The sequence below is a fragment of the Mauremys mutica genome, chromosome 2, assembly GCF_020497125.1.
Source record: "Mauremys mutica isolate MM-2020 ecotype Southern chromosome 2, ASM2049712v1, whole genome shotgun sequence".
Classification (NCBI taxonomy): domain Eukaryota; kingdom Metazoa; phylum Chordata; order Testudines; family Geoemydidae; genus Mauremys; species Mauremys mutica.
This window is the reverse complement of record NC_059073.1, coordinates 164,275,850-164,299,944: the sequence shown is the minus strand read 5'-3', so window position 1 is coordinate 164,299,944 and position 24,095 is coordinate 164,275,850. Positions and strand designations below refer to the sequence as shown.

Sequence of the window (24,095 nt, the reverse complement as noted above, 5' to 3'; positions counted from 1 at the left end):
CTTTAAATTAAGTAATCAAATAAGTTGTTGGTCTCTTAGGGAAAGTAGGTTAATATGGAAATGTTAACTGCATCTGATATTATGGAAAACAATCCATTTACCACATTTGACTGTGTCAGATTAATAATATTTAAATGCAGGCTATTCTGGAGTAGAAGTAGCAAGGCAGTAATGATTTCGGCTCCTCCTCTAAAATCCACAAAGAGGAAGTCTGCACGGAGCCAAGAGAGTGGAAGAAGAGGGACAGAAGAGCAAGGGGAAGTGAAGAAGTGGGGAAATCACAAAGATGGCAGAGTTAAGGTTGTTTGGGTATCTTACATATGACTTTCCATACTTTTCAAATATACATTTTTTGTAATATATTTGCTTGTGAGAAACTTAGAATTGTAAATATAATTCATTTTGTTTCCTTTTTCAGTGGTGATATGGCTTACATGGCCTTTTCTTTTTTTCATTTTATTTCCAAAGTAACCTGGTTTCCATAGACTTATTTGTGTTGCTTTATCATTATAATTTCATCTGTGGTGCATAGAGTAACTTCCAACTGAGGAAATCTTACCACAGTTGCAACAGGCTTGGTCAGATAGACATTCATTCCTCATCACCCCACCTGGTAACTAGAGAATGGTTTATAACCCTCCTGAAATTGACCAACTCTGCTGGGAATATATGACCACCTAGTTAGCGAGAGGTTAACAAAAAAATCACTAACCCATAGCTATATATATGATGGCCATGTCATAAAGGAAACTGCCTAAATACATGTTACCATGTGAAATTCTCCACCCAGATTCAATTTTATGAATGCATATGTAACAATCTGGGGATACAGCTTATTCCACCACCTTATTCACATTGAGTAAAGCCATATTCTGCAAGTAGTGCTATTGAAATTAATGTGAGTAAGTGCTGTAGAATCAGGCCTAATGTATTCTCCATAAATACACAATAACACAGGTTTTTTGCTGTTCTAGTAACATACAGCAATAGTGTTTCTTTAGATTTGCACAGACATTTTAGTAAAGTGATAAAGCTGCAGTGATAAAGCTAGGTCCCATTCCAGTGAATGGATAAAAAATTACATTACAAAAGGCTTTATGATATGTACTCAGCAGTGCCAGAAGTATTCAGACTTAGTATTGTTGTGGAAAAATTCACCCATGCATCATTTTTGATCAGAGACTCAGCCTAAGGCCCCTTTATTGATAACACACCAACGCGTTGGGGGCAGCAGCTATTGGAACTGCTCCCCTGAAGCAAAGCAAACAGGAGCTTTTAAAGCTTAAAACCACAAGAAAATTACACATACTTGAGTAATAATTACCTTATTTGGAATACATTGCACAATTAATACAGGTCAAGCGTTAGGGTCTTTTTGGTACTTTCCAGCCCCCTTTTGCAACTTTACCTTCCATGGATGTAACTGAGTTAAGCCTGGTCTACACTAAGCGTTTAAACCGGTTTTAGGAGCGTTAAACCGATTTAACGCCACACCCGTCCACACTAAGAGGCCCTTTATATCGGTATAAAGGGCTCTTTAAACCGGTTTCTGTACTCCTCCCTAACGAGAGGAGTAGCGCTAATATCGGTATTACCATATCGGATTAGGGTTAGTGTGGCCGCAGATCGACAGTATTGGCCTCCGGGCGGTATCCCACAGTGCACCACTGACCGCTCTGGACAGCAATCTGAACTCGGATGCAGTGGCCAGGTAGACAGGAAAAGCCCCGCAAACTTTTGAATATTTCCTGTTTGCCCAGCGTGGAGCTCCGATCAGCACGTGTGGCGATGCAGTTAAAAATCAAAATAAAGAAAGAGCTCCCGCATGGACCATGCGGACGTGATCGCTGTAAGGGCAGGCAAATCTGTTCTATCAGCGCTCCGTTACAGAAGACGAATTAAAAAACATTTTTTTTAAATCTCCAGACAGACGCCATAGCAGGGACTCAGTGCACTGCTGCGTGACAAGCGTAACGGAAAGCCAAGGAATCAAATGGACGCTCATGGACTGGAGGACTCAAGCTATCCCACAGTTCCTGCAGTCTCTCTGAAAAGCATTTGCATTCTTGGCTGAGCTCCAAATGCTTCTAGGGTCAAACACAGTGTCCGCGGTGGGTCAGGGCATAGCTCGGCAATTTACGCACCCCCCCACCCACCCCCAGAAGTGAAAGGGAAAACAATCCTCTCTTGATTCTTTTACATGTCACCCTATCTTTACTGAATGCTGCAGACAGACGCGATGCTGCAGCACTGAACACCAACATCCTTGCTCCCCCCCCCGCCATGGGTGGCTGATGGTGCAAAACGACTGGTACCCGTCCTCATCATCAGCCTATTGGCACATGGGGCAGTGCAAAAGGGCTGGTAACCATGCTGACTAGCATCCGTCAGGTCGATCAAGGGCGCCTGGCCCTAATTTTTCCTGGTAGATGGTGCAGTATGGCTGATAACCATCGTCGTCATAGCAACAGGGGGCTGAGCTCTGTCAGCCCCCACCCTTCATGTGTAAAAAAAAGATTCAATTGCCCCTGGACTAGCAGAGGGATGCTGGGCTCCTCTCCTCCACACTCCTTACTGTCCTGTCTGGACTATCATAGCAGCTGGAGGCTGCCTTCCACTCATTTCTCACTAACAAGTCAGTGTGTCTTATTCCTGCATTCTTTATTACTTCATCACACAAGTGGGGGGACAATGCTACAGTAGCCCAGGAAGGCTGGGGGAAGAACGGAATCAACAGGTGGGGTTGTTGCAGGAGCACCCCCTGTGAATAGCATACAGCTCATAATTTCTGCTGGATCTGACACAGAGCAGCTGTGCTCTCTGATACAGTGGTTCTCTAGTACACTTGCCCATATTCTAGGCAGGACTGATTCTATTTTTAGATACCAAAAAGGAGGGATTGACTCTGGGAGTCATTCCCAATTTTGGCTTTTGCGCCCCTGGCTAAGAGCAGCCAGGGGCACTTATGACAGCAGCAAATGGTGCAAAACGACTGGTAGCCATGATCATCTTTTTACCAATTTATGGATTGGTAGATGGTGCAGTATGGCTGGTAACCATCTCTACTGTCATGCAAAAGCAAAAGCATGCTGCTGTGTAGCGCTGCTGAATCGCCTCTGTCAGCAGCATCTAGTACACATACGGTGACAGTCACAAAAGGCAAAACAGGCTCCATGATTGCCATGCTATGGCATCTGCCAGGGCAATCCAGGGAAAAAAGGCGCGAAATGCTTGTCTGCCGTTGCTTTCCCAGAGGAAGGAGTGACTGACGACATTTACCCAGTACCACCCGCGACAATGATTTTTGCCCCATCAGGCACTGGGATCTCAACCCGGAAATTCCAAGGGGCGGGGGAGGCTGCGGGAACTATGGGATAGCTACGGAATAGCTACCCACAGTGCAACGCTCCAGAAGTCGATGCTAGCCTCGGACCGTGGACGCACACCACCGATTTAATGTGTTTAGTGTGGCCGCGCGCACTCGATTTTATACAATCTGTTTTACAAAACTGGTTTATGCAAATTCGGAATAGTCCCGTAGTGTAGACGTACCCTTAGGGTCTCCTTGGTACTTTCCAGCATTCTGTCACCACCTTGCCTTTTAAGGGGTGCAATTACACAATTGTCTTCTATGGGGTACAGTTACACAATTGGGGTAGTTACACAAGTGGTATTTTTAAAAAATATATATTATTACTAAAACCCTACTTAATTCGTGATATTGCAGATCCCACAATATTATGCTTCCACCACAATTTTGTCAGACGCCCAGGGCTCCTGCTGTCAGCCCTGGGCAGCTGACACTCCTGCTATCAGTCCAAGAATGGCAGGGTTCCTGCTGTCAGCACCCCGCTGACATAATTGCGGTGGAAGCCTAATATTATGAGAGCCACAATTTCTGCAATACTGTGAAGTAAGTAGGGGCTTAAGTAGGAGTAAACATTTTGCAACTGATTTAATCAGATGTACTAGTTTGGTTGATACAAGGCTGCTGACGCAGTACATGAGTGTGGTTCAGTGTATTTAATTATAAGCCAATGATCATTTCTATAGCAACAACTACGTTTCCCGCCTTCCAGTTTAGTGTATCCTGTCGTTACAACAAGTAGTTGTGCAGTGTTTATTCTGCTGATGGACATAACGAGTGGGGTACTGCAGAGATCAGTTCTGGGTCAGGTTCTGTTCCATATCTTCATCAGTGATTTAGATAATGGCATAGAGAGTACACATAAAGTTTGGAGACGATACCAAGCTGAGAGGGGTTGCAAGTGCTTTGGAGGGTAGGATCAAAATTCAAATGATCTGGACAAATTGGAGTAATGGTCTGAAGTAAATAGGATGAAATTCAATAAGGACAAATGCAAAGTACTCCACTTAGGAAGGAACAATCAGTTGCACACACACAAAATTGGAAATGACTGCCTGCAGAAAGGGATCTGGGGGTCCTAGTGGACCAAAAGCTAAATATGAGTCAAGAGTAAAACGCAGTTGCTAAAAAAGCGAACAGCATTCTGGGATGTATTAGCAGGAGTGTTCTAAGCAAGACACAAGAAGTAATTCTTCCTCTCTCCTCTGCGCTGATTAGGCCTCAACGGGAGTATTGTGTCCCAGTTCTGGTCGCCACCTTTCAGGAAAGATGTGGACAAACTGGAGAGAGTCCAGAGAAGAGCAACAAAAATGATTAAAGGTCTAGAAAACATGACCTATGAGGGAAGATTGAAAAAATTGGGTTTCTCTAGTCTGGAAAAGAGAAGACTGAGAGGGGACATGATAACAGTTTTCAAGTATGTAAAAGGTTGTTTCAAGGAGGAGGGAGAAAAAAATTTTTTCTTAACCTCTGAGGATAGGACATGAAGAAATGGGCTTAAATTGTAGCAAGGGAAATTTAGGTTGGACATTAGGAAAAACTTCCTAACTGTCAGGGTGGTTAAGTACTGGAATAAATTGCCTAGGGAGGTTGTGGAATGTCCATCATTGGAGATTTTTAAGAGCAGGTTAGACAAACACCTCTCAGGAATGGTCTAGATAACACTTAGTCCTGCCATGAGTGCAGGGGACTGGACTGGATGATCTCTCAAGGTCCCTTCCGGTCCTATGATTCTATGATATTTTTTCATATCATTATCTGGTTAAAAATGGATCAGTACTTATTGCCAAAAGATTTTAGTGTTCTGACACAAAAGGTGGAAGCTGAAATGGCTAACGTTTATACAGAGAAAATATCTGCAAAACCAAGAAAATATGATGAAGCATATTTGGATTTTGGTTTCACTTCCATTGCAGTTAATGGAGAAATTAGGCCTCAATGTGTAGTGAATCAGCAACTTTAGCATACGATAGTCTGAAGCCAGCAAAATTAAGACACCATTTAGAGGCAAAGCATGGTGATCTGGTAAGAAAGAATAGAGATTTTTTTCAAATGAAAGCTACAATAAATTAACAAACAAAAAAACACAATGAAAAATGTGGTATCCACCTCTGCACGTGCTTAAAAAGCATCATATCAAGCTGCATACCACATTACCAAGAAGAAAAAGCCATACACAACTGGGGAAAAACTGATTCTCCCAGCAGCATTTGACATTTGCAGGACAATGCTTGGTGACAGTGCAGCAAAGAAATAAAAAATGATCCCACTGTCAGACAACATGGTCAGCCACCAAATGTCTGAAGGCATGGGTGATCTCTCGATTGCTATCCAGTTTATTTGCAATCCAGTTGGATGAAACAATGGATATGTTAAAAGAAGCTCACAAAAAACCTAGATAAAATATATATTTTTTTAAAAAGTTACCAGAGGGATATTTACTCCAGCCAGGACAGGTTAGGCATTTTAGAACTCACTGTTCTCAAAGAATTAAATGTAAGTGTAAGAGAAAAAAAATTATGAAATGCATAGACCTGTCAAAACACTAAAATAACACACTTGGAAAGAATAAAATTATAGAGAATATATGTGCATTGCAGGAAGTACCAAGAAGTAACAACATCAACAACAATAAAAGTATGTGTTGGGAGATCAGTGTGAAAGAGACAGAGTGTGTGGGGGTGTGAAAAAGAGAGAGAGAGAAGTCTGTGTGTGACACACAGAGACAGTGTGTGTGTGTGCCACTGTGTGTGTGTGAAACAGAGACTGTGTGTGCGCGCGCGCGCACTGGCTGCTGGGGAAGTTTCTGAGAGATGCCATGCACTGTCTCTTTAAGACACTCACTGAAAACTCTCCTGCTCTGTCCTGAGCCCTGTTGTCTCCTCTCCCCCACTCTACGGAGATGGGGTACATGGGCTGGGGGAGAGCGAGTGTGTGTGTGTGTGTGAGAGAGAGAGACTGCGTGAGCTGGTTGCTGGGGAAATCTCAGAAACAGTGCACTGTCTCTTTAAGAAAGGCACTCACTGTTTCAGCAGCTCCAAGCCCTGAGTCCTCAGCCAGGCTGTGTCCCCTCTCCCCTGCTCTGAGGAGATGGGCTATAGGGGCTGGGTGACACCCTGACACCAGCACACACACACATACATGCCCCTGCTCTGCACAGCCAGCAGGAGGGTCCCGGGAGCAGCTGCAGGATGGAGCAATGGGTGGGGAGAGGCACCTGATCACATGCCGCTCTGCTAATCAGATGGATGGCATTTGAATCTCTCCTGGATGGCTGCCCAAGCACGCAGCTTACAGGGAACACAGACACCGGGAAGCCCCTGCAACTCGAAACATGGACTGGGAACTTATGCATGTTTTTGGAGGTGAAGTGTGTGAATGCCATTCCACATAAACACAAGCAGTAGCTGCAGTCCTCCAGCTGGTACAGAACAGGGCATTCCTTGCATTCCCTGTCCTTACATACATAGAATACAAAGGTAACAATAGTGGCTGCTCCCTGTGGAAGTGTAAGCTCTTTGCATCCTAATCCTCCTTTTTATATCTGGACAACACCTGACAAAATTGGCATATACAGTATAGTGGACTCCAAGTGTGGAAACATTCCCCGCATCAAAACAAAAGAGATTGGCTTAAAAATCATAAGTTGTTTAAGAAAAGTAACACATTTTGTGTAGGGCTGTCGATTAATCGCAGTTATCTCATGCAATTAACTCCAAAATTAATCATTATTAAAGAATTCATTGTGATTAATCGCATTTTTAATCGCACTGTTAAACAATAGAATACCAATTGAAATTTATTAAATATTTTGGATGTTTTTGACATTTTTACATATATTGTATTCTGTGTTATAATTTAAATGAAAGTTTATATTATTTTTATTACAAATATTTGCATTGTACAAATGATAAAAGAAATTGTATTTTTCAATTAAAGTCATACAAGTACTGTAGAGCAATCTCTTTGTCATGAAAGTGCAACTTACAAATGTAGATTTGTTTTGTTACGTAACTGGACTCAAAAACAAAACATGTAGGCTCTGAAGTTTTACAAGTCCACTCAGTGCTACTTCTTGTTCAGCCAATCCCTCAGACAAACAAGTTTGTTTACATTTACAGTAGATAATGCTGCCTTCTTCTTATTTAAAATGCAACCAGAAAGTGAGAACAGGTATTTCCATGGCACTTTTGTAGCTGGCATCGCAAGGTATTTACGTGCCAGATATGCTAAACATTCATATGCCCCTTCATGCTTCAGCCACCATTCCACAAAACATGCTTCCATGCTGATGACGCTCATTTAAAAAAATAACATATTAAATTTGTGACTGAACTCCCCTGCTCTGTTTTACCCACATTCTGCCATATATTTCATATTATAGCAATCTCGGATAATGACCCAGAACATGTTGTTCATTTTAAGAACACTTTCACTGCAGATTTGACAAAACGCAAAGAAGGTACCAATGTGAGATTTCTAATGATAGCTACAGCACTCAACCCAAGGTTTAAGAATCTGAAGTGCCTTCCAAAATCTGAGAGGGATGAGGTGTGGAGCATGCTTTCAGAAGTCTTAAAAGACAACACTCTGATGCGGAAACTGCAGAACCCGAACCACCAAAAATGAAAATCAACCTTCTGCTGGTGGCATCTAACTCAGGTAATGCAAATGAACATGCATCGGACTACGCTGCTTTGGATTGTTATCAAGCAGAACTCATCATCAGCATAGACGCATGTCCCCTGGAATGGTAGTTGAAGCATGAAGGGCCATATGAATCCTTAACGCAACTGGCACGTAAACATCTTGCGACGCCGACTACAACAGTGACATTTCAGGTGACATTGTAAACAAGAAGTGGGCAGCATTATCTCCTGCAAATGTAAAGAAACTTGTTTATTTGAGCAATTGGCTGAACAAAGAAGTAGGACTGAGTGGATTTGCAGGCTCTAAAATTTTACATTATTTTATTTTTGAATGCAGGGTTTTTTGTACACAATTCTATGTTTGTAAGTTCAACTTTCATGATAAAGAGATTGTACTACAATACTTGTATTAGGTGAGTTTAAAAATACTATTTCTTTTGTTTTTTTACAGTGCAAATACTTTTAATCAAAAATAAATATAAAGCGATAACTGTATACTTTGTATTCTGTGTTGTAATTGAAATCAATATATTTGAAAATGTAGAAAACATCCAAAATATTTAAATAAATGGTATTCTATTATTGTTTAATAGTGCAATTAATCACGATTAATTTGTTTAATTGCTTGACAGCCCTAATTTTGGGTTCTTTTTATTTTCTTTCTGGTTTTTGAGCCTTTAGGAGTACAACTGGGGCATATCTTCTTGATTTTCTCTGCAACCACGAAGGCTAGACAGTCTTTTAAATAATAAAAAATGAAAGCAGGGACTCTCAGGTTATCTCATGACACCAGGACTTGATGGGGTTGAGGTTGGACTAGATGGGGGTGGGGTTGGACTAGATGATCTCCTGAGGTCTCTTCCAATTCTAATCTTCTATGATTCTTCTATGATTCTAGGAGCTGGGGCTTTAAGAAAAAAACACGAGAGTTTACAATACTGAATCATAGAATATCAGGGTTGGAAGGCTGAATATATATATGAGAGAGAGAGAGACAAGGAGAGCGTGGCCATTTTTGCTGATTAGATTGCAAACATTACGGAGCATAGGCTGCATTCATTTTATACTACACTGAGCACATTTTTGGTCTTTACGAATAATAAAAATTATAGAACACTAGTAGTATGCTCAGTACTGTCTGAACAAAGGAAGGTACCATCACTGCTGCAGACACGAGTATATCCTATTGAGTACAATGGAGAAGATGGCACAAGGGAAAGGTGTCTCTTGGAGGTTTCTGCCCTCTTGATCTCTTTCACAACATGGCTGCAGGACTAGTGCATTCTCACATAGTCCTCCTCTTTATTTTTTTTTCTTTTTAAATGTGGATTTACCACTGACCTTAATAAATCTCAAGCAATAAAATTCAGTCCCACAAGAGAGACAGGCTGAAGTTGCAGTTTCAAAGTGGTGCAGTTAGCTTTAACAGAATCATTATTCAAAGGCATTACAGAGGAATTGAACACAATGAACGTATAATTACATTCAATTAAGCAGAATCTGTTTGAAAAATAAAGTTTGCACTTTTCTCAGTGAAAAATATTTATTAACAAATCAACATCTCTTTAACATGATTTAAAAATCCTGAAAAAAATTATCTTGGGCCTCCAATTTAATTTATAATGTGAAATATGAAAAATTTAATATCTACCGTATGAAAATACTCATTGCAACAGCTACATTATTTTCATTAGTAATTAACTGATTTCTTTTCACTCTGCCCCACTTACACAGCATTACTGGAATTAATTCACCTAATGCTGCTTGTCCTGGGGTATATTATATAAGTATTGAATCCTTAAATTTTGCCAATTCAGTTGATAAAAAAGCCTCTTTCATATGCAGATCCTTTATATGTCCTTGCATATAAAGACCTCAGTATCTAAACCACTCTGTTTTAAAGAAGTGCTGAACTGATGGTGCTTCTACTTATTTCAAAGGTAATTGTGATCTCCAAGAAAGAAATTACAGTTACTAGTCCAAGAGGTGGTTTCATCACTTTTTTTTCCTGATAGTAATAATAAAATTATACATAAATTCAGGTGTAAATATCCACATTTTACCAATCCTAAATAAAATTGCGAAACCTTTCCCTCTCCAAAGAGGGAATGCCTCTTTGTATGAAAAGATTACTTCCACAGTTAATTTCAAGCTGAATTACCCTAAATATCGTTGATATCAAAGATGAGAACAGATCAAGTTATAGACACTGTACATTTGAGATTTCCAGTGTCTTCATAATGACCTATGATTTCTAATTTTTGTGTTTTGTTCTTTATTTTAACTCGTAGAACAACATAGCTGACAAGCAATAAAGTATTAGAATGATTCTTTAGCTTTACAGCACACAATAAATCATTTCCCAGGACCATAAGGAAGCATCTCATGATGATCCATAATTGTGGAATCAGGAAGCTTGTGTTGAAACCAGCAAATCTGATGTACAGCAAATAAATGTAGGTCTAGAATTAATCCTGTAGTGGACCACAATGAACATATGGTGAGTCAACTGGGAAGCCCTGTATCAGAAGCATACTAGTGGCTATATAGCCTTCAGTCTCTTAATGTTATCAGTATGGTGGCTCTTCTATAAACAACTAAATACAAATGTTAAACTCATTCTTGTCACTATAAAAGTCTGCAGCATGTTATGATTTATGTTGCTCCAATATTAGCAAAATACAATGGCAAAAATTAATATAGTTTAACATTTTTTTAAATCCCATATATTTCCAGTTTCTTGAATTTGAGACATGAAAAGTGCATGCATTATTCCTGGGGGAATTCTGCACCACTGCACAATGCAGAATTTGTGCAGCTGTAATGTTCTGCACAGAATTTCATTTCCCCTGCAGAATTGGTGTTGCAGAGTTTCTGGTCACCACTAGGGGCAACTGGACCCAGCAGAGCCCAGCTTTCAAGCTCACAAATACAGGAGACTGCCAGAGGGTGAGGGAGGGTGATCTGGAGGGTTCTTGGCAGCTGTGGGTCCCAGCAAGTCTTGAAGGAAGGAGGTGGCATGCAGGAAATGTCATAAAAGCCCAGGACACAACATCAGGCTGTTTCTCTCTCTAGACCCCTAGGCTCTGGGGAATAGGAGATGAAGGGGTCTGGGCTAGGGGGGAGGGTGCCCCAAAGCTGGGCTCTGGTGTGTAGGGGGTGTCTCAGATGGGAAAGGCAGAGTTTTACCCAAGATCTGTTCAACTGGCACATGTGACACACCCAGGGCTGGTCTACACTACGGGGGGGAAATCGATCTAAGATACGCAACTTCAGCTATGTGAATAACGTAGCTGAAGTTGAAGTATCTTAGATCGAATTACCTACTGTCCTCACGGTGCGGGATCGATGTCCGCGGCTCCCCATGTCGACTCCGCTACCGCCGTTCGGGTTGGTGGAGTTCCGGAGTCGACAGGAGCTCATTCGGGGATCGATATATCGCATCTAGATATATCGATCCCCGAGAAATCGATTGCTACCCGCCAATACGGCGGGTAGTGAAGACGTAGCCCTAGACTGAGGCACCGAAGAAAAGCATAGCAGAGAAACAGGAACTGGGTTTTCCTACAGTACACTCTACTTCTGGGGAAATTTGTTGTTGTTGTCTATATTGTTACAGACATAATTTCTGACAGTATTTTGAAAGAAATTACCCAAATAATTGAAACTGGTGTGATTATGTTATGTTATTTTGACAAATAAAAAAATGCAGAATTTTGCAGAATTTTAAATTGTTGGCACGGAATTCCTCCAGCAGTAACATACAAATCAGTGGATTTTCAACTCTGAGGGGAGTGCATACCCCCTAAGCCCTAAATAAATGCAATGTTAGAAGACTATAATAGTTGTAAAATGAGTATGGAAGATATAAATATATGTATATGCATATTTTCATACGTACAATATTTCTTGTGTTTTTCAAACATTATTAACTTTCACTTTTAGCCATGCATTCTCAGGTACTAATCATGTCCGTTCTTGAGTAGAAATTATTAGTATATTTATACATTTATAAAATGGCTGTACTCTAGTATCTGGGTGCTATGCAGTACTTAAAGGAAAAAAAATGATAAATTTTGGAATCCATCTAAGTAAAAAATAATCCACGCCCTGATCTTATATGGGACATTCTTGCTCTGATAGTGACTGGTGACATTTCTAAACTAGTTAAAAGCCTGCAGGGCCGACGAGGGGGGTGGAGGGAAAGCCGGTAGAAATTACCGGGGTCCAGCATTCTGGAAGGGGGCCTGGGGCCCAGCTTCTCCGGCTTCGTCCACCCTTGCTGGGGGGCCTGAAATTTTCTTTCACGGGGCCCAAACCCGCTCTCGGTGGCCCTTAAGCCTCATTAAATAAAAATGCGTTCCACTGTGTCCTGAATATTACCAAAATCCAGCTTAGGCAGCCTGTCACTTGGAGCAGGTTTAAAAGTGAGGGCACACAACTAAGAATGCTTGGCCACAGGTGCTATAAAGCAGGAACTCAGGCATGGGCAACAAGAGCAACCCAGCAGATCTCAGCTACAACGACACATACAAGGAGTGTTATGAAGATCATACAGTGTTATGAAGATCACAATTAATAATCTGATTGGACCCAGAAACAAACAGGTGTGCCGAGCACTGGTGTTATCTGTTCATAGTAAGCCATCCCATCTGAGAGGAATGCAACATTTTGCACTAGCTGCTTTTCAAGAGCAGCTATTTCTCTAATATTATGCAGTATTTATTCACTATATTGAATCCCTGTGTAATGCAAATAATCCCAAATATGAAGCAAAAAGCAACAAGAAATAATGTAGATGCTTTTGATACATTGTGACCTCTCTGTGCATTATTTAAATAAAATATGTTTTCACCTTGTCTGCCTTCAAATAATTCCTAAAAAACAGTTGCTGTTGAATGATTATAGGAATCTCATTCATACATTCAATATATAACATTTTAAATCACATATAGGTTTTCAATTTTAAGAAACAAAATGAGTTTCATATTTTGACATGATTTAGAGCACCTGACAGTATCTCATCGTATTGTATTACCCTTATGGATGGGTGAAGTGATTTGCTCCAAAAGCTGATGGCAACACTGGAGGAAGCCTCCTCAAAACAAGAAGGAGTGGTGGGGGAAAAGTGGAGGGAGAATGTCCTCAAAAGATCTGGATGAGGATATTTGAATTAAACTCTGAAAAACTTTGTCTCACCATCACTAGTTTAGATCAAGGCCTGGCTTCCTATCTCCAGGGGTGCTGGAACATGTTTATTGTGGGGGTGCTGAGAGCCACTGAACCAAACTGTAAACTCTGTATATAATGGAAACTTCAAGCCAGGGGGTGCTGCAGCATCCCCTACACCCCTAGTTCTAGCACCTATGCCCATCTCTGGTCAAAACTACAGTTCTGGACAGGGTTTGTCCAATGCCTGTAGAAGCACCTGTTGCATGAATCTTCTATGATTGGAAGCACCTGAAAGTGTAAATATTAATTCATCTACTAGAGTTGTACAAGATTGGAAAATAAAGGCCTTTGTGATCCCTGTGATGACCTTTTTTAAAATGATCAGCAGGATGTACAGAATAGGATCAGTGCCCATAAAAAATAATGGCAGGCAAGCATGTACAATATAGTTCCATGTCAGTATCTCTAAAAGGTTCATTAATAGTCACAACTTTGGGGCATAAACACTGAGCGGCACATGCGCATAAGCTACGGCTGTAGTAATCACTCCACACTGGCATATTGTGTTAAGGGAGCAGGGGACCTGCTTTCAACCTAGACATTAATATTTTCTGCTCTTTTCTCACTATCTTCCCTGACTAGTACACTTTTTGAATAAAGAGCCCACTTCTCAAAGATGGCCCAAGTGCCAGAACAAGTACTGCCTTGTTCACAAACAATGTGGCTCTGTTGCAGACACAATGAAAATAAGCTATTTGTTATTTTTTTTAAAAAAAATAAGTCTTTTGGGTAATTGGAGAAGAGCAGTGCTATTGCCAAGACATTTTTTTTTCAATTAATGCCTGTTTATCATTGCTGCTATACCACAGCCACATCAGTATCACACAGCCCAGTGAAGCCCAGTATTAGTGCTACGTTCTTAAAAAAAAAAAATACGAGCAGTTTGAAAATTGGCTTCAGACACATTTATTTATATTGTATGCAATAGTATGCGGCTGCATGATCCTCACTTACACAAGTGTAAATCAAACATGAATCCAGTGAAGTCAATTGAGTTACACCTCTGTAAAACCAATCAGGCCCTTTTTGTGTGTATACTGTACTGATTTTACTTTTTTTCTAAGTTTGTCACCAAACTAAACCTTGTATATCCAGGTGACCTTGACATCCATTTTATCTTGGACCTTAAGTACAAGTACTTTACATTAAAAAAAACCTACATTTTACTGTAGGTAAAGTGAAAAATTTCAGTACCTATTTTACCTTCTGCATTACCAAAACAAGCATGGAAAATTTATGTAAACCAAAAGCAAATACAACCTGACCATGTGAGACAGGAATAAAAAAAGCTAAACTTCTCTTGGATAAATGGATGTGTTCAGACTCATCTGTTTAGAAATGTACTTGTGTTTATATTTCAGTACTGGCACAAATCTATGACAGACTGAGTGAATAAATGACAAATGATGCCCTGCTTTCTTTTTCTTCCTACCTCCCTCACAAAATGCTGACACCAACAGATAAACCAAGGTAGCAGCAGAGCACTAGAAACACTGTACTCTTAAAGAATGACATTCTCTATAAGAATTTTTCTATTTGTCAACTATTTCAAGCTATACAGGCACACATTTACTCTACTTGCAAAAACAAAAACTCCAATCCTGACGACCTTAATTTCAATGGAATTTCTGCCTGGGTTAATGCTGTGTAAAAACTTCAGGACTATACCCCAAAAATACTAAAATTCAGTAAACGTCACTATTTAATCTAAAATGTAAGTATTAATTACTATTTTATTATCAATCCATCAAAAATGAACTTTTCCTATGCTCTAAGAGCTTCTGCCAAGCTTTAAAAATACAGTCAGTGAAAACAAAACCCAGCAGCTGTCCACGACAATAACAGTCAGCCTCTAAAGCAGTTCCCCTCCCACACAACATCCCTTCCCACAGACATCGGCCCAGTCTGGCCTCTGCCTCTCGAAATGCCAGTATCATCAATCCCAGCATTCTAAAATCTTGATTCAGTCCTCCAAAATCACAACATTGTTTTTAACCCAATGAGGTTTTAAAAAAATGAATACTTTTTATTTGCCTTGCATCTTTTCAGACTTTAGGATACATTAGGGTCATGTTTCCAAACCATCATGAGGGTTAAAACCTTACTTTTTAAAAAATGAACACTGAGCTATTCAGGACACATAAGTCTAGGAGGTGTGACCTTAATAAACATATCATGACACTCATGATAAAATAATGAGAACTGGCAACCCTAAATAGACAGGCCTTGTGGTCAGCAAATCTGGGCTATTTCAGATTACAAGTGGTGGATTCCAAAACCGAGGGTCATTCAAGGATAATGCCCTGCCATAAGGATGAGAGAGGCAGTTTCTCAGGTAGGTAGATCTCAAGTCATTTAGGGCTTAATAGGACATATATATTTAGGTACATCTACATGTCACAAACATCGTAAAATTTTGCAAGCCATTTGCTGTATTCCACTTTCAACAGATCCAACAGAAAATGTTGATAATGGCTACAAATGTTTGTGTCCTCTGTTCAGTCTCACAACCACATAAAGGAGAATATCTTTATGACTTTTGCAAATGAACACAGAGCAATTTGATGGTGAATACCCACAGATCTGTGAGTTCAACAGAGGCACCCATCTTCATTTATTTTTAAAATGAACTCTCTTGAAAAATATAGTTATATAGTCAAGACATTCCTTACTAACATCCCCTCTTGACTTCTAACACCTATTATTACTTGCACAGTTATGTGCATTTAGAACTTTTCAAAAATATGTGAAAAATACCTAGTAGACTGACTTAGTGCTGCCTAGATGGACAGCTATATATACAGTCAGTATATATTCCCAGTAGAGAGATAGATATGATGTCCAGTAGATTTCTTTGCTAAAAGTTTTTACCTTTAAGGACAAAATTCCACAAGGGTTAAAAATTGTTTTTAAAGGGGTACAGTATAGTAACCTTTATAATAATGAGGCCTATAAACTTCATGCCCTATTCTGAGGAGTGAAATACTCATCCTACAACTACATCTCTACCTCGATATAACTCTGTCCTTGGGAGCCAAAAAATCTTACCGCGTTATAGGTGAAACCGCATTATATCGAACTTGCTTTGATCCACCAGAGTGCGCAGCCCCGCCTCTCCGGAGCACTGCTTTACCACATTATATCTGAATTCGTGTTATTATCGGGTCATGTTATATCGGGGTAGAGGTGTAGTGTCTTGTAAGGCTTTTTTCCTAATCCATAATCACCATACATTCGCTGTGCCAAGAGTCAGCTTTGAACTTATTTTACTTACATGCTTCCCTGGCAGGAGATTAAAGGGCTTTTTAACTCATCTTTATCCCCTTCACAAAGATAACTGCTGAGACATGTCAAATGCTGGTTCACTATAGACATTTTCATAGTAAAGTTGCTAACCCAAACAATAGGACTTTCCTCTAAAGGACAGAGCACAGAACCATGACATTGGATGGTAGTTTCAATGTGCCAGCAATGAGTGATGACAACTTACTAGATAACACACTATCTTATGTTTAGATACACATATTGTCTCTTGTAATCTAACTCTAACTATCACTTTTACAAGATGCTAGGGCTCTCTACTCTAATGGAAGTGCTATCTTTTTGATAAATGTTAACCTGCTTTTCATTTCCTCTGTGGAGATCTACATTTCAAATGGAGTTTTTAATAAAGGCTAATAAATAGAATGCACCCTGTATAAAGATTTCCTGAGTAAGTCTCTCTAATCAATACAGAATATTTCTTTTTAACCAATAAATGTGAATGTATCCTTTGCACAGTTATTAGGCAATTGCATGAAACAGGGTGTAATTATTTTACTGTATTAATGATTTTGAAAATACCATAATTATTCTTTCTATAAAATGGCACTTTGTAATGACAAAATGTCTATTTTAAAAGTTTAAAGACAAATTTAAAACCAAGAATTCCAATTATTATCTTGCTGTTGCTAAATGGCTATTATGCACTACACTACAACGTTACATTGGTATAACTACATTGCTCAGGGGTGTGAAAAATCCACAACCCTGAGCAACACAGTTATACCAACCTAACCCCTGGCATACACAGCACTATGTCAATGGGAGGGCTTCTCCAGTTGATGTAGCTACTGCCTATCACAGAGGTGGATTAACTACCCCAATGGGAGAAGCTCTTCCATCAACATATTAGCATCTTCACTGAAGTGCCATTGCAGGGTTTTAAGTGTAGACCTGCCCTTTGTCTGAAACTCTGGACATTCGGGATAACAATGTGTGATCCTACCTAAGGGTCTAGTCCTGCAAAGCAAAGCACATGCGTAGTCCCACTGAAGCGTTTGGGAGTACTCAGGCACATGCACAGTTATTCATATGCATTAGCTTTAAGGATCAAGATCTAAATCTCAGCACTCTCTACTCTTTACCAGATTCCTAGATAAACACTTCCAACTAGTAGGTCAAAATAAATTGACAAGTTAGTTTAGGCTGAAAAACAAACAAAAACTTTGAGCCAATTCTCACAAAACAAACATAGCTATAACAATCTTTTCAGAAACTGGTGAAACAGGTGGTGAATTGGAACATTCATCTCTGTTCTGATGCCTGTAGTATCTCTTGTGAGTGAGGAAGATTCAGCTATTTTCCTCTTCCCTCAGAAAAGAGACAACATAAAGATAGATCTTGAGCAATTTTCCAAAATAATGGAACAATAGATCTCTGGGCTGGATTGTCTCCATCCCCTTTGTGTTCTTAGTGTGCTACACTGCAGGCTTCCTACTGCTAGATATTACTGTATATATCCTCTTCCAGATGTGAAAATGTAGATTATTAGTTGTAAATCAGATGCATATTTTTACAAAGGCTGGTTCTTGTAAAGTAACAAAAGTGATCAAAGCGGGAAGAAAAATTAAATTGAAGTTTTTATGTCATTATTATGACAACAACAACAACAGTGTGAAAGCAAAGATGTAAAATTGACAGGTTAGAAGAAAATTTCTTCTGCCATTATGTAAAGTTTCAAAATGTTCAGTCACGTACAGTTTCATTCTTTGATTTTGATTTTTGTGGGTCCCCCCTGCCTGCCACCATAAGAGTATTTTAACCTGTACTCATTTGATTATGTGAAAGTCTCAGGTTTCTTTCTTTCTTTCTTTTTTTAAGATTCTAGCTCTCATGATTGTGGAGAGAAGCTTGAAAACATGAACCATTAAAGCTTGAAATTAAAAAATATATATAAATATATATATTATTTTTAAGACAGATAATCTCATGATTTTTTAATTCTTGGGATTTACAATAATGTGATTTCAAAGTGCAAACATAAAGTAGCCCAGATATGCTTGAAACTGGGTCCAAGATCACTTGAAAAAACTTATGAACATCAGGCACACATGATGTCAGTTTTGTGTTCATAACATAAGTTGGCAAGTTTCGTGTTATTCTAAGTTTCAGTGAGAACAGTTTGCATTTCTCTTATTACTAAAGTTTTCTGATAAGACTTCAAGAGACTCCTTCTATCGCTTAACATTTCCAAACAAATACAGTAACTCCTCGCTTAATGTTGTAGTTATGTTCCTGGAAAATGCGACTTTAAGCAAAACGATGTTAAGCGAATCCAATTTCCCCATAAGAATTAATGTAAATGGTGGGAGTTAGGTTCCAGGGAATTTTTTTTTCACCAAACAAAAAACTATATATTATATAGATATACACACAGTATACGTTTTAAAGAAACAATTTAATGCTGTTCACAGCTATGATGATTGTGAAGCTTGGTTGAGGTGGTGAAGTCAGATGGTGGAAGAGGGAGGATATTTCCCAGGGAATGCCTTGCTGCTAAATGATGAACTAGCACTCGGTTGAGCCCTCAAGGGTTAACACGTTGTTAATGTAGCCTCTCACACAAGGCAGCAGGAACACGAGGGAGGGGAGACCGCATAGCAGACAGAGACAGACACACACCTTGTGTGTGGGGGAGAGAGAGAGAGATACACACTGCACCTTTAAGTAAGCTGACCCACTCTTAAGTGCATTGTCTTTTTAAGTGGATCAGGAAGTTGAGACAGCAGCTGCTGCCCCAAGCGCTCTCTGTCTCTCTCCATCTGTGTCCCCTCCCTGCTCTATATGGAGAAGGGGTAAGCAGGGTGCAGGAGCAGGGGGGAAGGGAACACCTTGACATTAGCCCCGCCCCCCTTTCCCCCCCCAAACAGCAAGCAGGAATCTCTGGGAGCAGCTCCAAGGCAGAGGGCAGGAGCAGCACATGGCAGTGTGGGGAGGGACAGCTGAACTGCCCAGCAATTGATAGCCTGCTGGGCGGCTGCAGCACAGGAAACTTAGGGGCACAGAGAGCTGATAGGGGAGCTGCCGATCCATCCTGGTTACAAGCCCCCACCAGCTAACTGCAACGGGCTGCTCTTCCTGCAAGCAGTGGACAAAGCAGGTGGGTGCCAAACGACGTTAGAAGGGAGCATTTCACAAATTTAAATGAGCATGTTCCCTAATTGATCAGCAACATAACAACGAAACAACGTTAACCGGGACAACTTTAAGTGAGGAGTTACTGTATATGACATCAGTAGATAACATTGTTTTCATACATAAACATTAAGGTGACCAGATCTCCCAGTTCACTGGCATTTTCACAATTTTAAGGGACACTCCTTGTGTTCTGGCTACTTATATGGAAACTAGGACTTCAGCAACCCCATGGCTGATCTTGAACTGCTGCTACAGGGAATGTCTCAATGAACAGGAGCATCTACATGCCATTAAGAGCAGATCTTTGGGATAGAAACTGTCCTGATGTTTTTTTTATGTCAGTAATGAGCCAGGAAGGACCAGGCGAGGGGATATTAACAGAGGGAAAGAAGAGAACAAAAAGGGAAAGAAAAGAAGAGAACTAATATGGAGTAAATGCAAGCTATTGTGGTGGACTTTAAGAGTAAAAGAAAAAAGTTGGAAATGGAAAAGGTATGCTGAGAGAGAAGAAGAAGTGAAGGAGGTGCTGATGGGAGAAAATGGCCACGTGTTCTGTTTCTTTGTTTGGAAATATGGTCACTCTAAAAAGACATGGAAGTGGAGTGGAGGAAGCAGTGTCAAAGGCTGCAGAAATGGTGACCTAGAAAGTACTAGGGAAAGTTTTGGACTTTGGATAAAATACCACACCAACACAGAATTTCAAAGGACTGTGGGACTGAAGGGCTTCTGCTCAGCCCTGTAAATCAGGAACTTATTATAACATATACACGGATTTCTGTGCTGGTCTTCTTTGTTCAGTTTCCCCCCGCCCGCCAACAGTAGTTTAAAAAAATATTCAGTGGAAATTGAGATACTCCTATAATCTATAGATCTCAGACACATTAGAGACAGCTATATCTTGTTTGGAGCCATTATCTCTGTCGGTGGCAAATTGTGAACTTTAATTTAAACACTGACAAAATAAATAAGAGTCTTTGAGGCGAGATCAACACAGGGGATGTTCTAATAGGTGTCTGCTATAGTCCACCAGAACAGGCAGAGGAGGTAGACGAGGCTGTCTTCGGACGACTAACAGAAGTTTCCAGATCACAGGCCCTGATTCTCATGCAGGGCTTCAATCACCCTGACATCTGCTGGGAGAGCAATACAGCAGTGCACAGACAATCCAGGAAGTTTTTAGAGAGTGTTGGGGAAAACTTCCTCATGCAAATGCTGGAGGAATGAACTAGGGACCGTGCTCCTCTTCACCTGCTGCTCACAAACAGGGAATAATTGGTAGGGGAAGTAGAAGTGGGTGGCAACCTGGGCAACAGTAATCATAAGGTTGTCAAATTCAGGATCCTGACAAAAGGAAGAAAGGAGAGCAGCAGAATACAGACCCTGGACTTCAGAAAAACAGACTTTGACTCCCTCAAGGAACTGATGGGCAGGATCTCCTGGGAGGCTAATATGAGTGGGGAAAGGAGTCCAGGGGAGCTGGCTGTATTTTAAAGAAGCCTTATTGAAGGCACAGGAACAAACCATCCCAATATGCAGAAAGAATAACAAATATGGCAAGCAACCAGCTTGGCTTAACAGAGAAATCTTCGCGGAGCTTAAGCACAAAAAGAAAGCTTACAAGAAGTGGAAACTCAGACAGATGACTAGAGAGGAGTATAAAAATATTCCTTGAGCATGCAGGGGTGTAATCAGTGAGCCCAAAGCACATTTGGAGTTGCAGCTAGCAAGGGATATGAAGGGTAACAAGAAGGGTTTCTACAAGTATGTTAGTAACAAGAAGGTCATAGAAAGTGTGGGACCTTTACTGAATGAGGGAGGCAACCTAGTGACAGATGATGTTGAAAAAGCTGAAGTACTAAATGCTTTTTTTGCTTCAATCTTCACAGACAAGGTCAGCTCCCAGACTGCTGCACTGAGCAAGCCGTATTGGGAGGAGGTGAGCAGCCCTCAATGGTGGAAGAACAGGTTAAGCACTATTTAGAAAAGTCCACGTGGCCGGACACAATGCATCCGAGGGTTCTGAGGGAGCTGGCTGATGTGATTGAAGAGCCATTGGCCATTATCTTTGAAAAAACGTGGTGATCAGGGGAGGTCCCAGACTACTGAAAAAGGCAAATATAGTGCCCATTTTTAAAAAAGGGAAGGAGGAGAATCTGGGGAACTACAGACCGGTCAGCCTCACCTCAGTCCCCGGAAAAATCATGGAGCAGAACCTCAAGGAATCCATTTTGAAGCACTTGGAGGAGAGGAGGGTGATCAGGAAAAGTCAACATGGATTCACCAAGGGCAAGTCATGCCTGACCAATCTGATTGCCTTCTATGATGAGGTAACTGGCTCTGTGGATATGGAGAAAGCAGTGGACATAAGATCCCTTGACTTTAGCAAAGGTTTTGATATGGTGTCCCACAGTATTCTTGCCACTAAGTTAAAAAGTATGGATTAGATGAATGGACCATAAGATGGATAGAAAGCTGGCTAGATCATCGGTCTCAACGAGTAGTGATCAACGACTTGATATCTCATTGGCAGCTGGTATGAAGCAGTGTGCCCCAAGGGTCAGTCCTGGGGCCATTTTTTTTTCAACATCTTCATTAATGATCTGCATGATGGGATGATTTGCACCCTCAGCAAGTTCGCAGACGACACTAAGCTAGAGGGAGAGGTACATATACGTGAGGGTAGGGATAGGGTCCAGAGTGACCTACACAAATTGGAGGATTGGGCCAAAAGAAATCAGATGAGTTTCAACAAGGACAAGTGCAGAGTCCTGGGGGACCTTCTGCAGCAGTTCTGGAGAAAAGGACCTGGGGAATATAGTGGATGAGAAGCTGGATATGAGTCAACATGTGTCCTTGTTGCCAAGAAGGCTAATGGCATATTGGGCTGCATTAGTAGGGGCACTGACAGCAGATCGAGGGAAGTGATTATTCCCTTCTATTCAGCATTGGTGAGGCCACATATGGAGTATTGCTTCCACTACAGAAAAGATGTGGACAAATTGGAGAGAGTCCAGCGCAGGGCAACAAAAAATGATTAGGGGGCTGGAGCACATGACTTATGAGGAGAGGCTGAGGGAACTGGGGTTAGTTAGTTTGCAGAAGAGAAGAGTGAGGGGGGATTTGATAGCAGCCTTCAACTACCTGAAGGAGGGTTCCAAAGAGGATGGAGCTAGACTGTTCTCAGTGGTGGCAGATGACAGAACAAGAAGCAATGATCTCAAGTTGCAGTGGAGAAGGTCTAGGTTGGATATTAGGAAAAACTTTTTCATTAGGAGGGTGATGAAGCACTGGAATGGGTTACCTAGGGAGGTGGTGGAATCTACATCCTTAGAGGTTTTTAAGGTCAGGCTTTACAAAGCCCTGGCTGGGATGATTTAGTTGGGGTTGGTCCTGCTTTGAGCAGAGGTTTGGATTAGCAGTCCTGAGGTCTCTTCCAACTCTAATCTTCTAGGATTCTATGAAATGCTAATGGCTGCTTCAGATCCATTTTAGTGCCTTGGGTAAGAAGAATCTCAATATTGAAAAACTGACCAATATTTTAGGAAGTGAAATATAAATTGAAAATCTTTAGGTGAAAGTAGTTAACCTCGATTCAGAGTAGATAATATTAGAACTCTGATAGTGCAATTGATGTCCAACCTTAAGAACAAGCAACACTACTTTGTGGGATGGTGTAATCATGGCAGCTCACTAGACTGCTTAATCTTTTGCCTCTACTATTGTGCGACCATAGGGCAAGGCATTTCTTGGCCTAATTTGTACACGTACAAAACCTTGGGGATCCACAAATCACAAGCCAGACTCACTCCAATTAACTGACATTTTTTCATATTTAAAAATACAAGATTGTATTATGGAATAATAGCCAGGGAATTCAACGTAAAACTAGTTTATATAACAGTAACAAACAAAAACAACAAAGGTGTCAAAACTACAAACTCCTATTTTGTATTTCCATACCGTAACACACAACCAATTTAAATCAAATTCAGTAAAACAATTTTTAGAGCCAAGAACTCAAAAGGGATGAGAAATTCTTTTGCTTTTGGCAGTGTGCGCATGGCAAGAATACTACAGTATTGCTGTAAAAAGAAAAGGGATTCAGAGGCCAGTGTGAATATAAGGCTGAGATACATGACAAATTCTGAATGTGGAAGCCTCCTATGTCCTTACAAAGTTCAGGGGGAAAATTAATTAATCTGAGTTTTTTTCTAATCTTTTCTTGAAGCCTGAAGACTTGGATTTCAAGCTCTAATAACTTTAAAAGGCAATTAGCTGTATTAAATAAGGCAAGCAGATTAGTTTGTATTTGTTTATCACAACCTTTGTTTTTCCCTTGCTGTTTGCAATTCCTTAGCAAATGTGGGTACACTCCTTCATTTACAATT

General features: G+C 40.5%; 1 protein-coding gene across 1 annotated transcript in view; it reads right to left on the bottom strand.

Moving 5' to 3' along the window:
* The window catches only part of SEMA5A (semaphorin 5A), a 668,529-nt gene that overhangs the window by 376,073 nt on the left and 268,361 nt on the right, over positions 1-24,095 (bottom strand). The window lies entirely within an intron of this gene.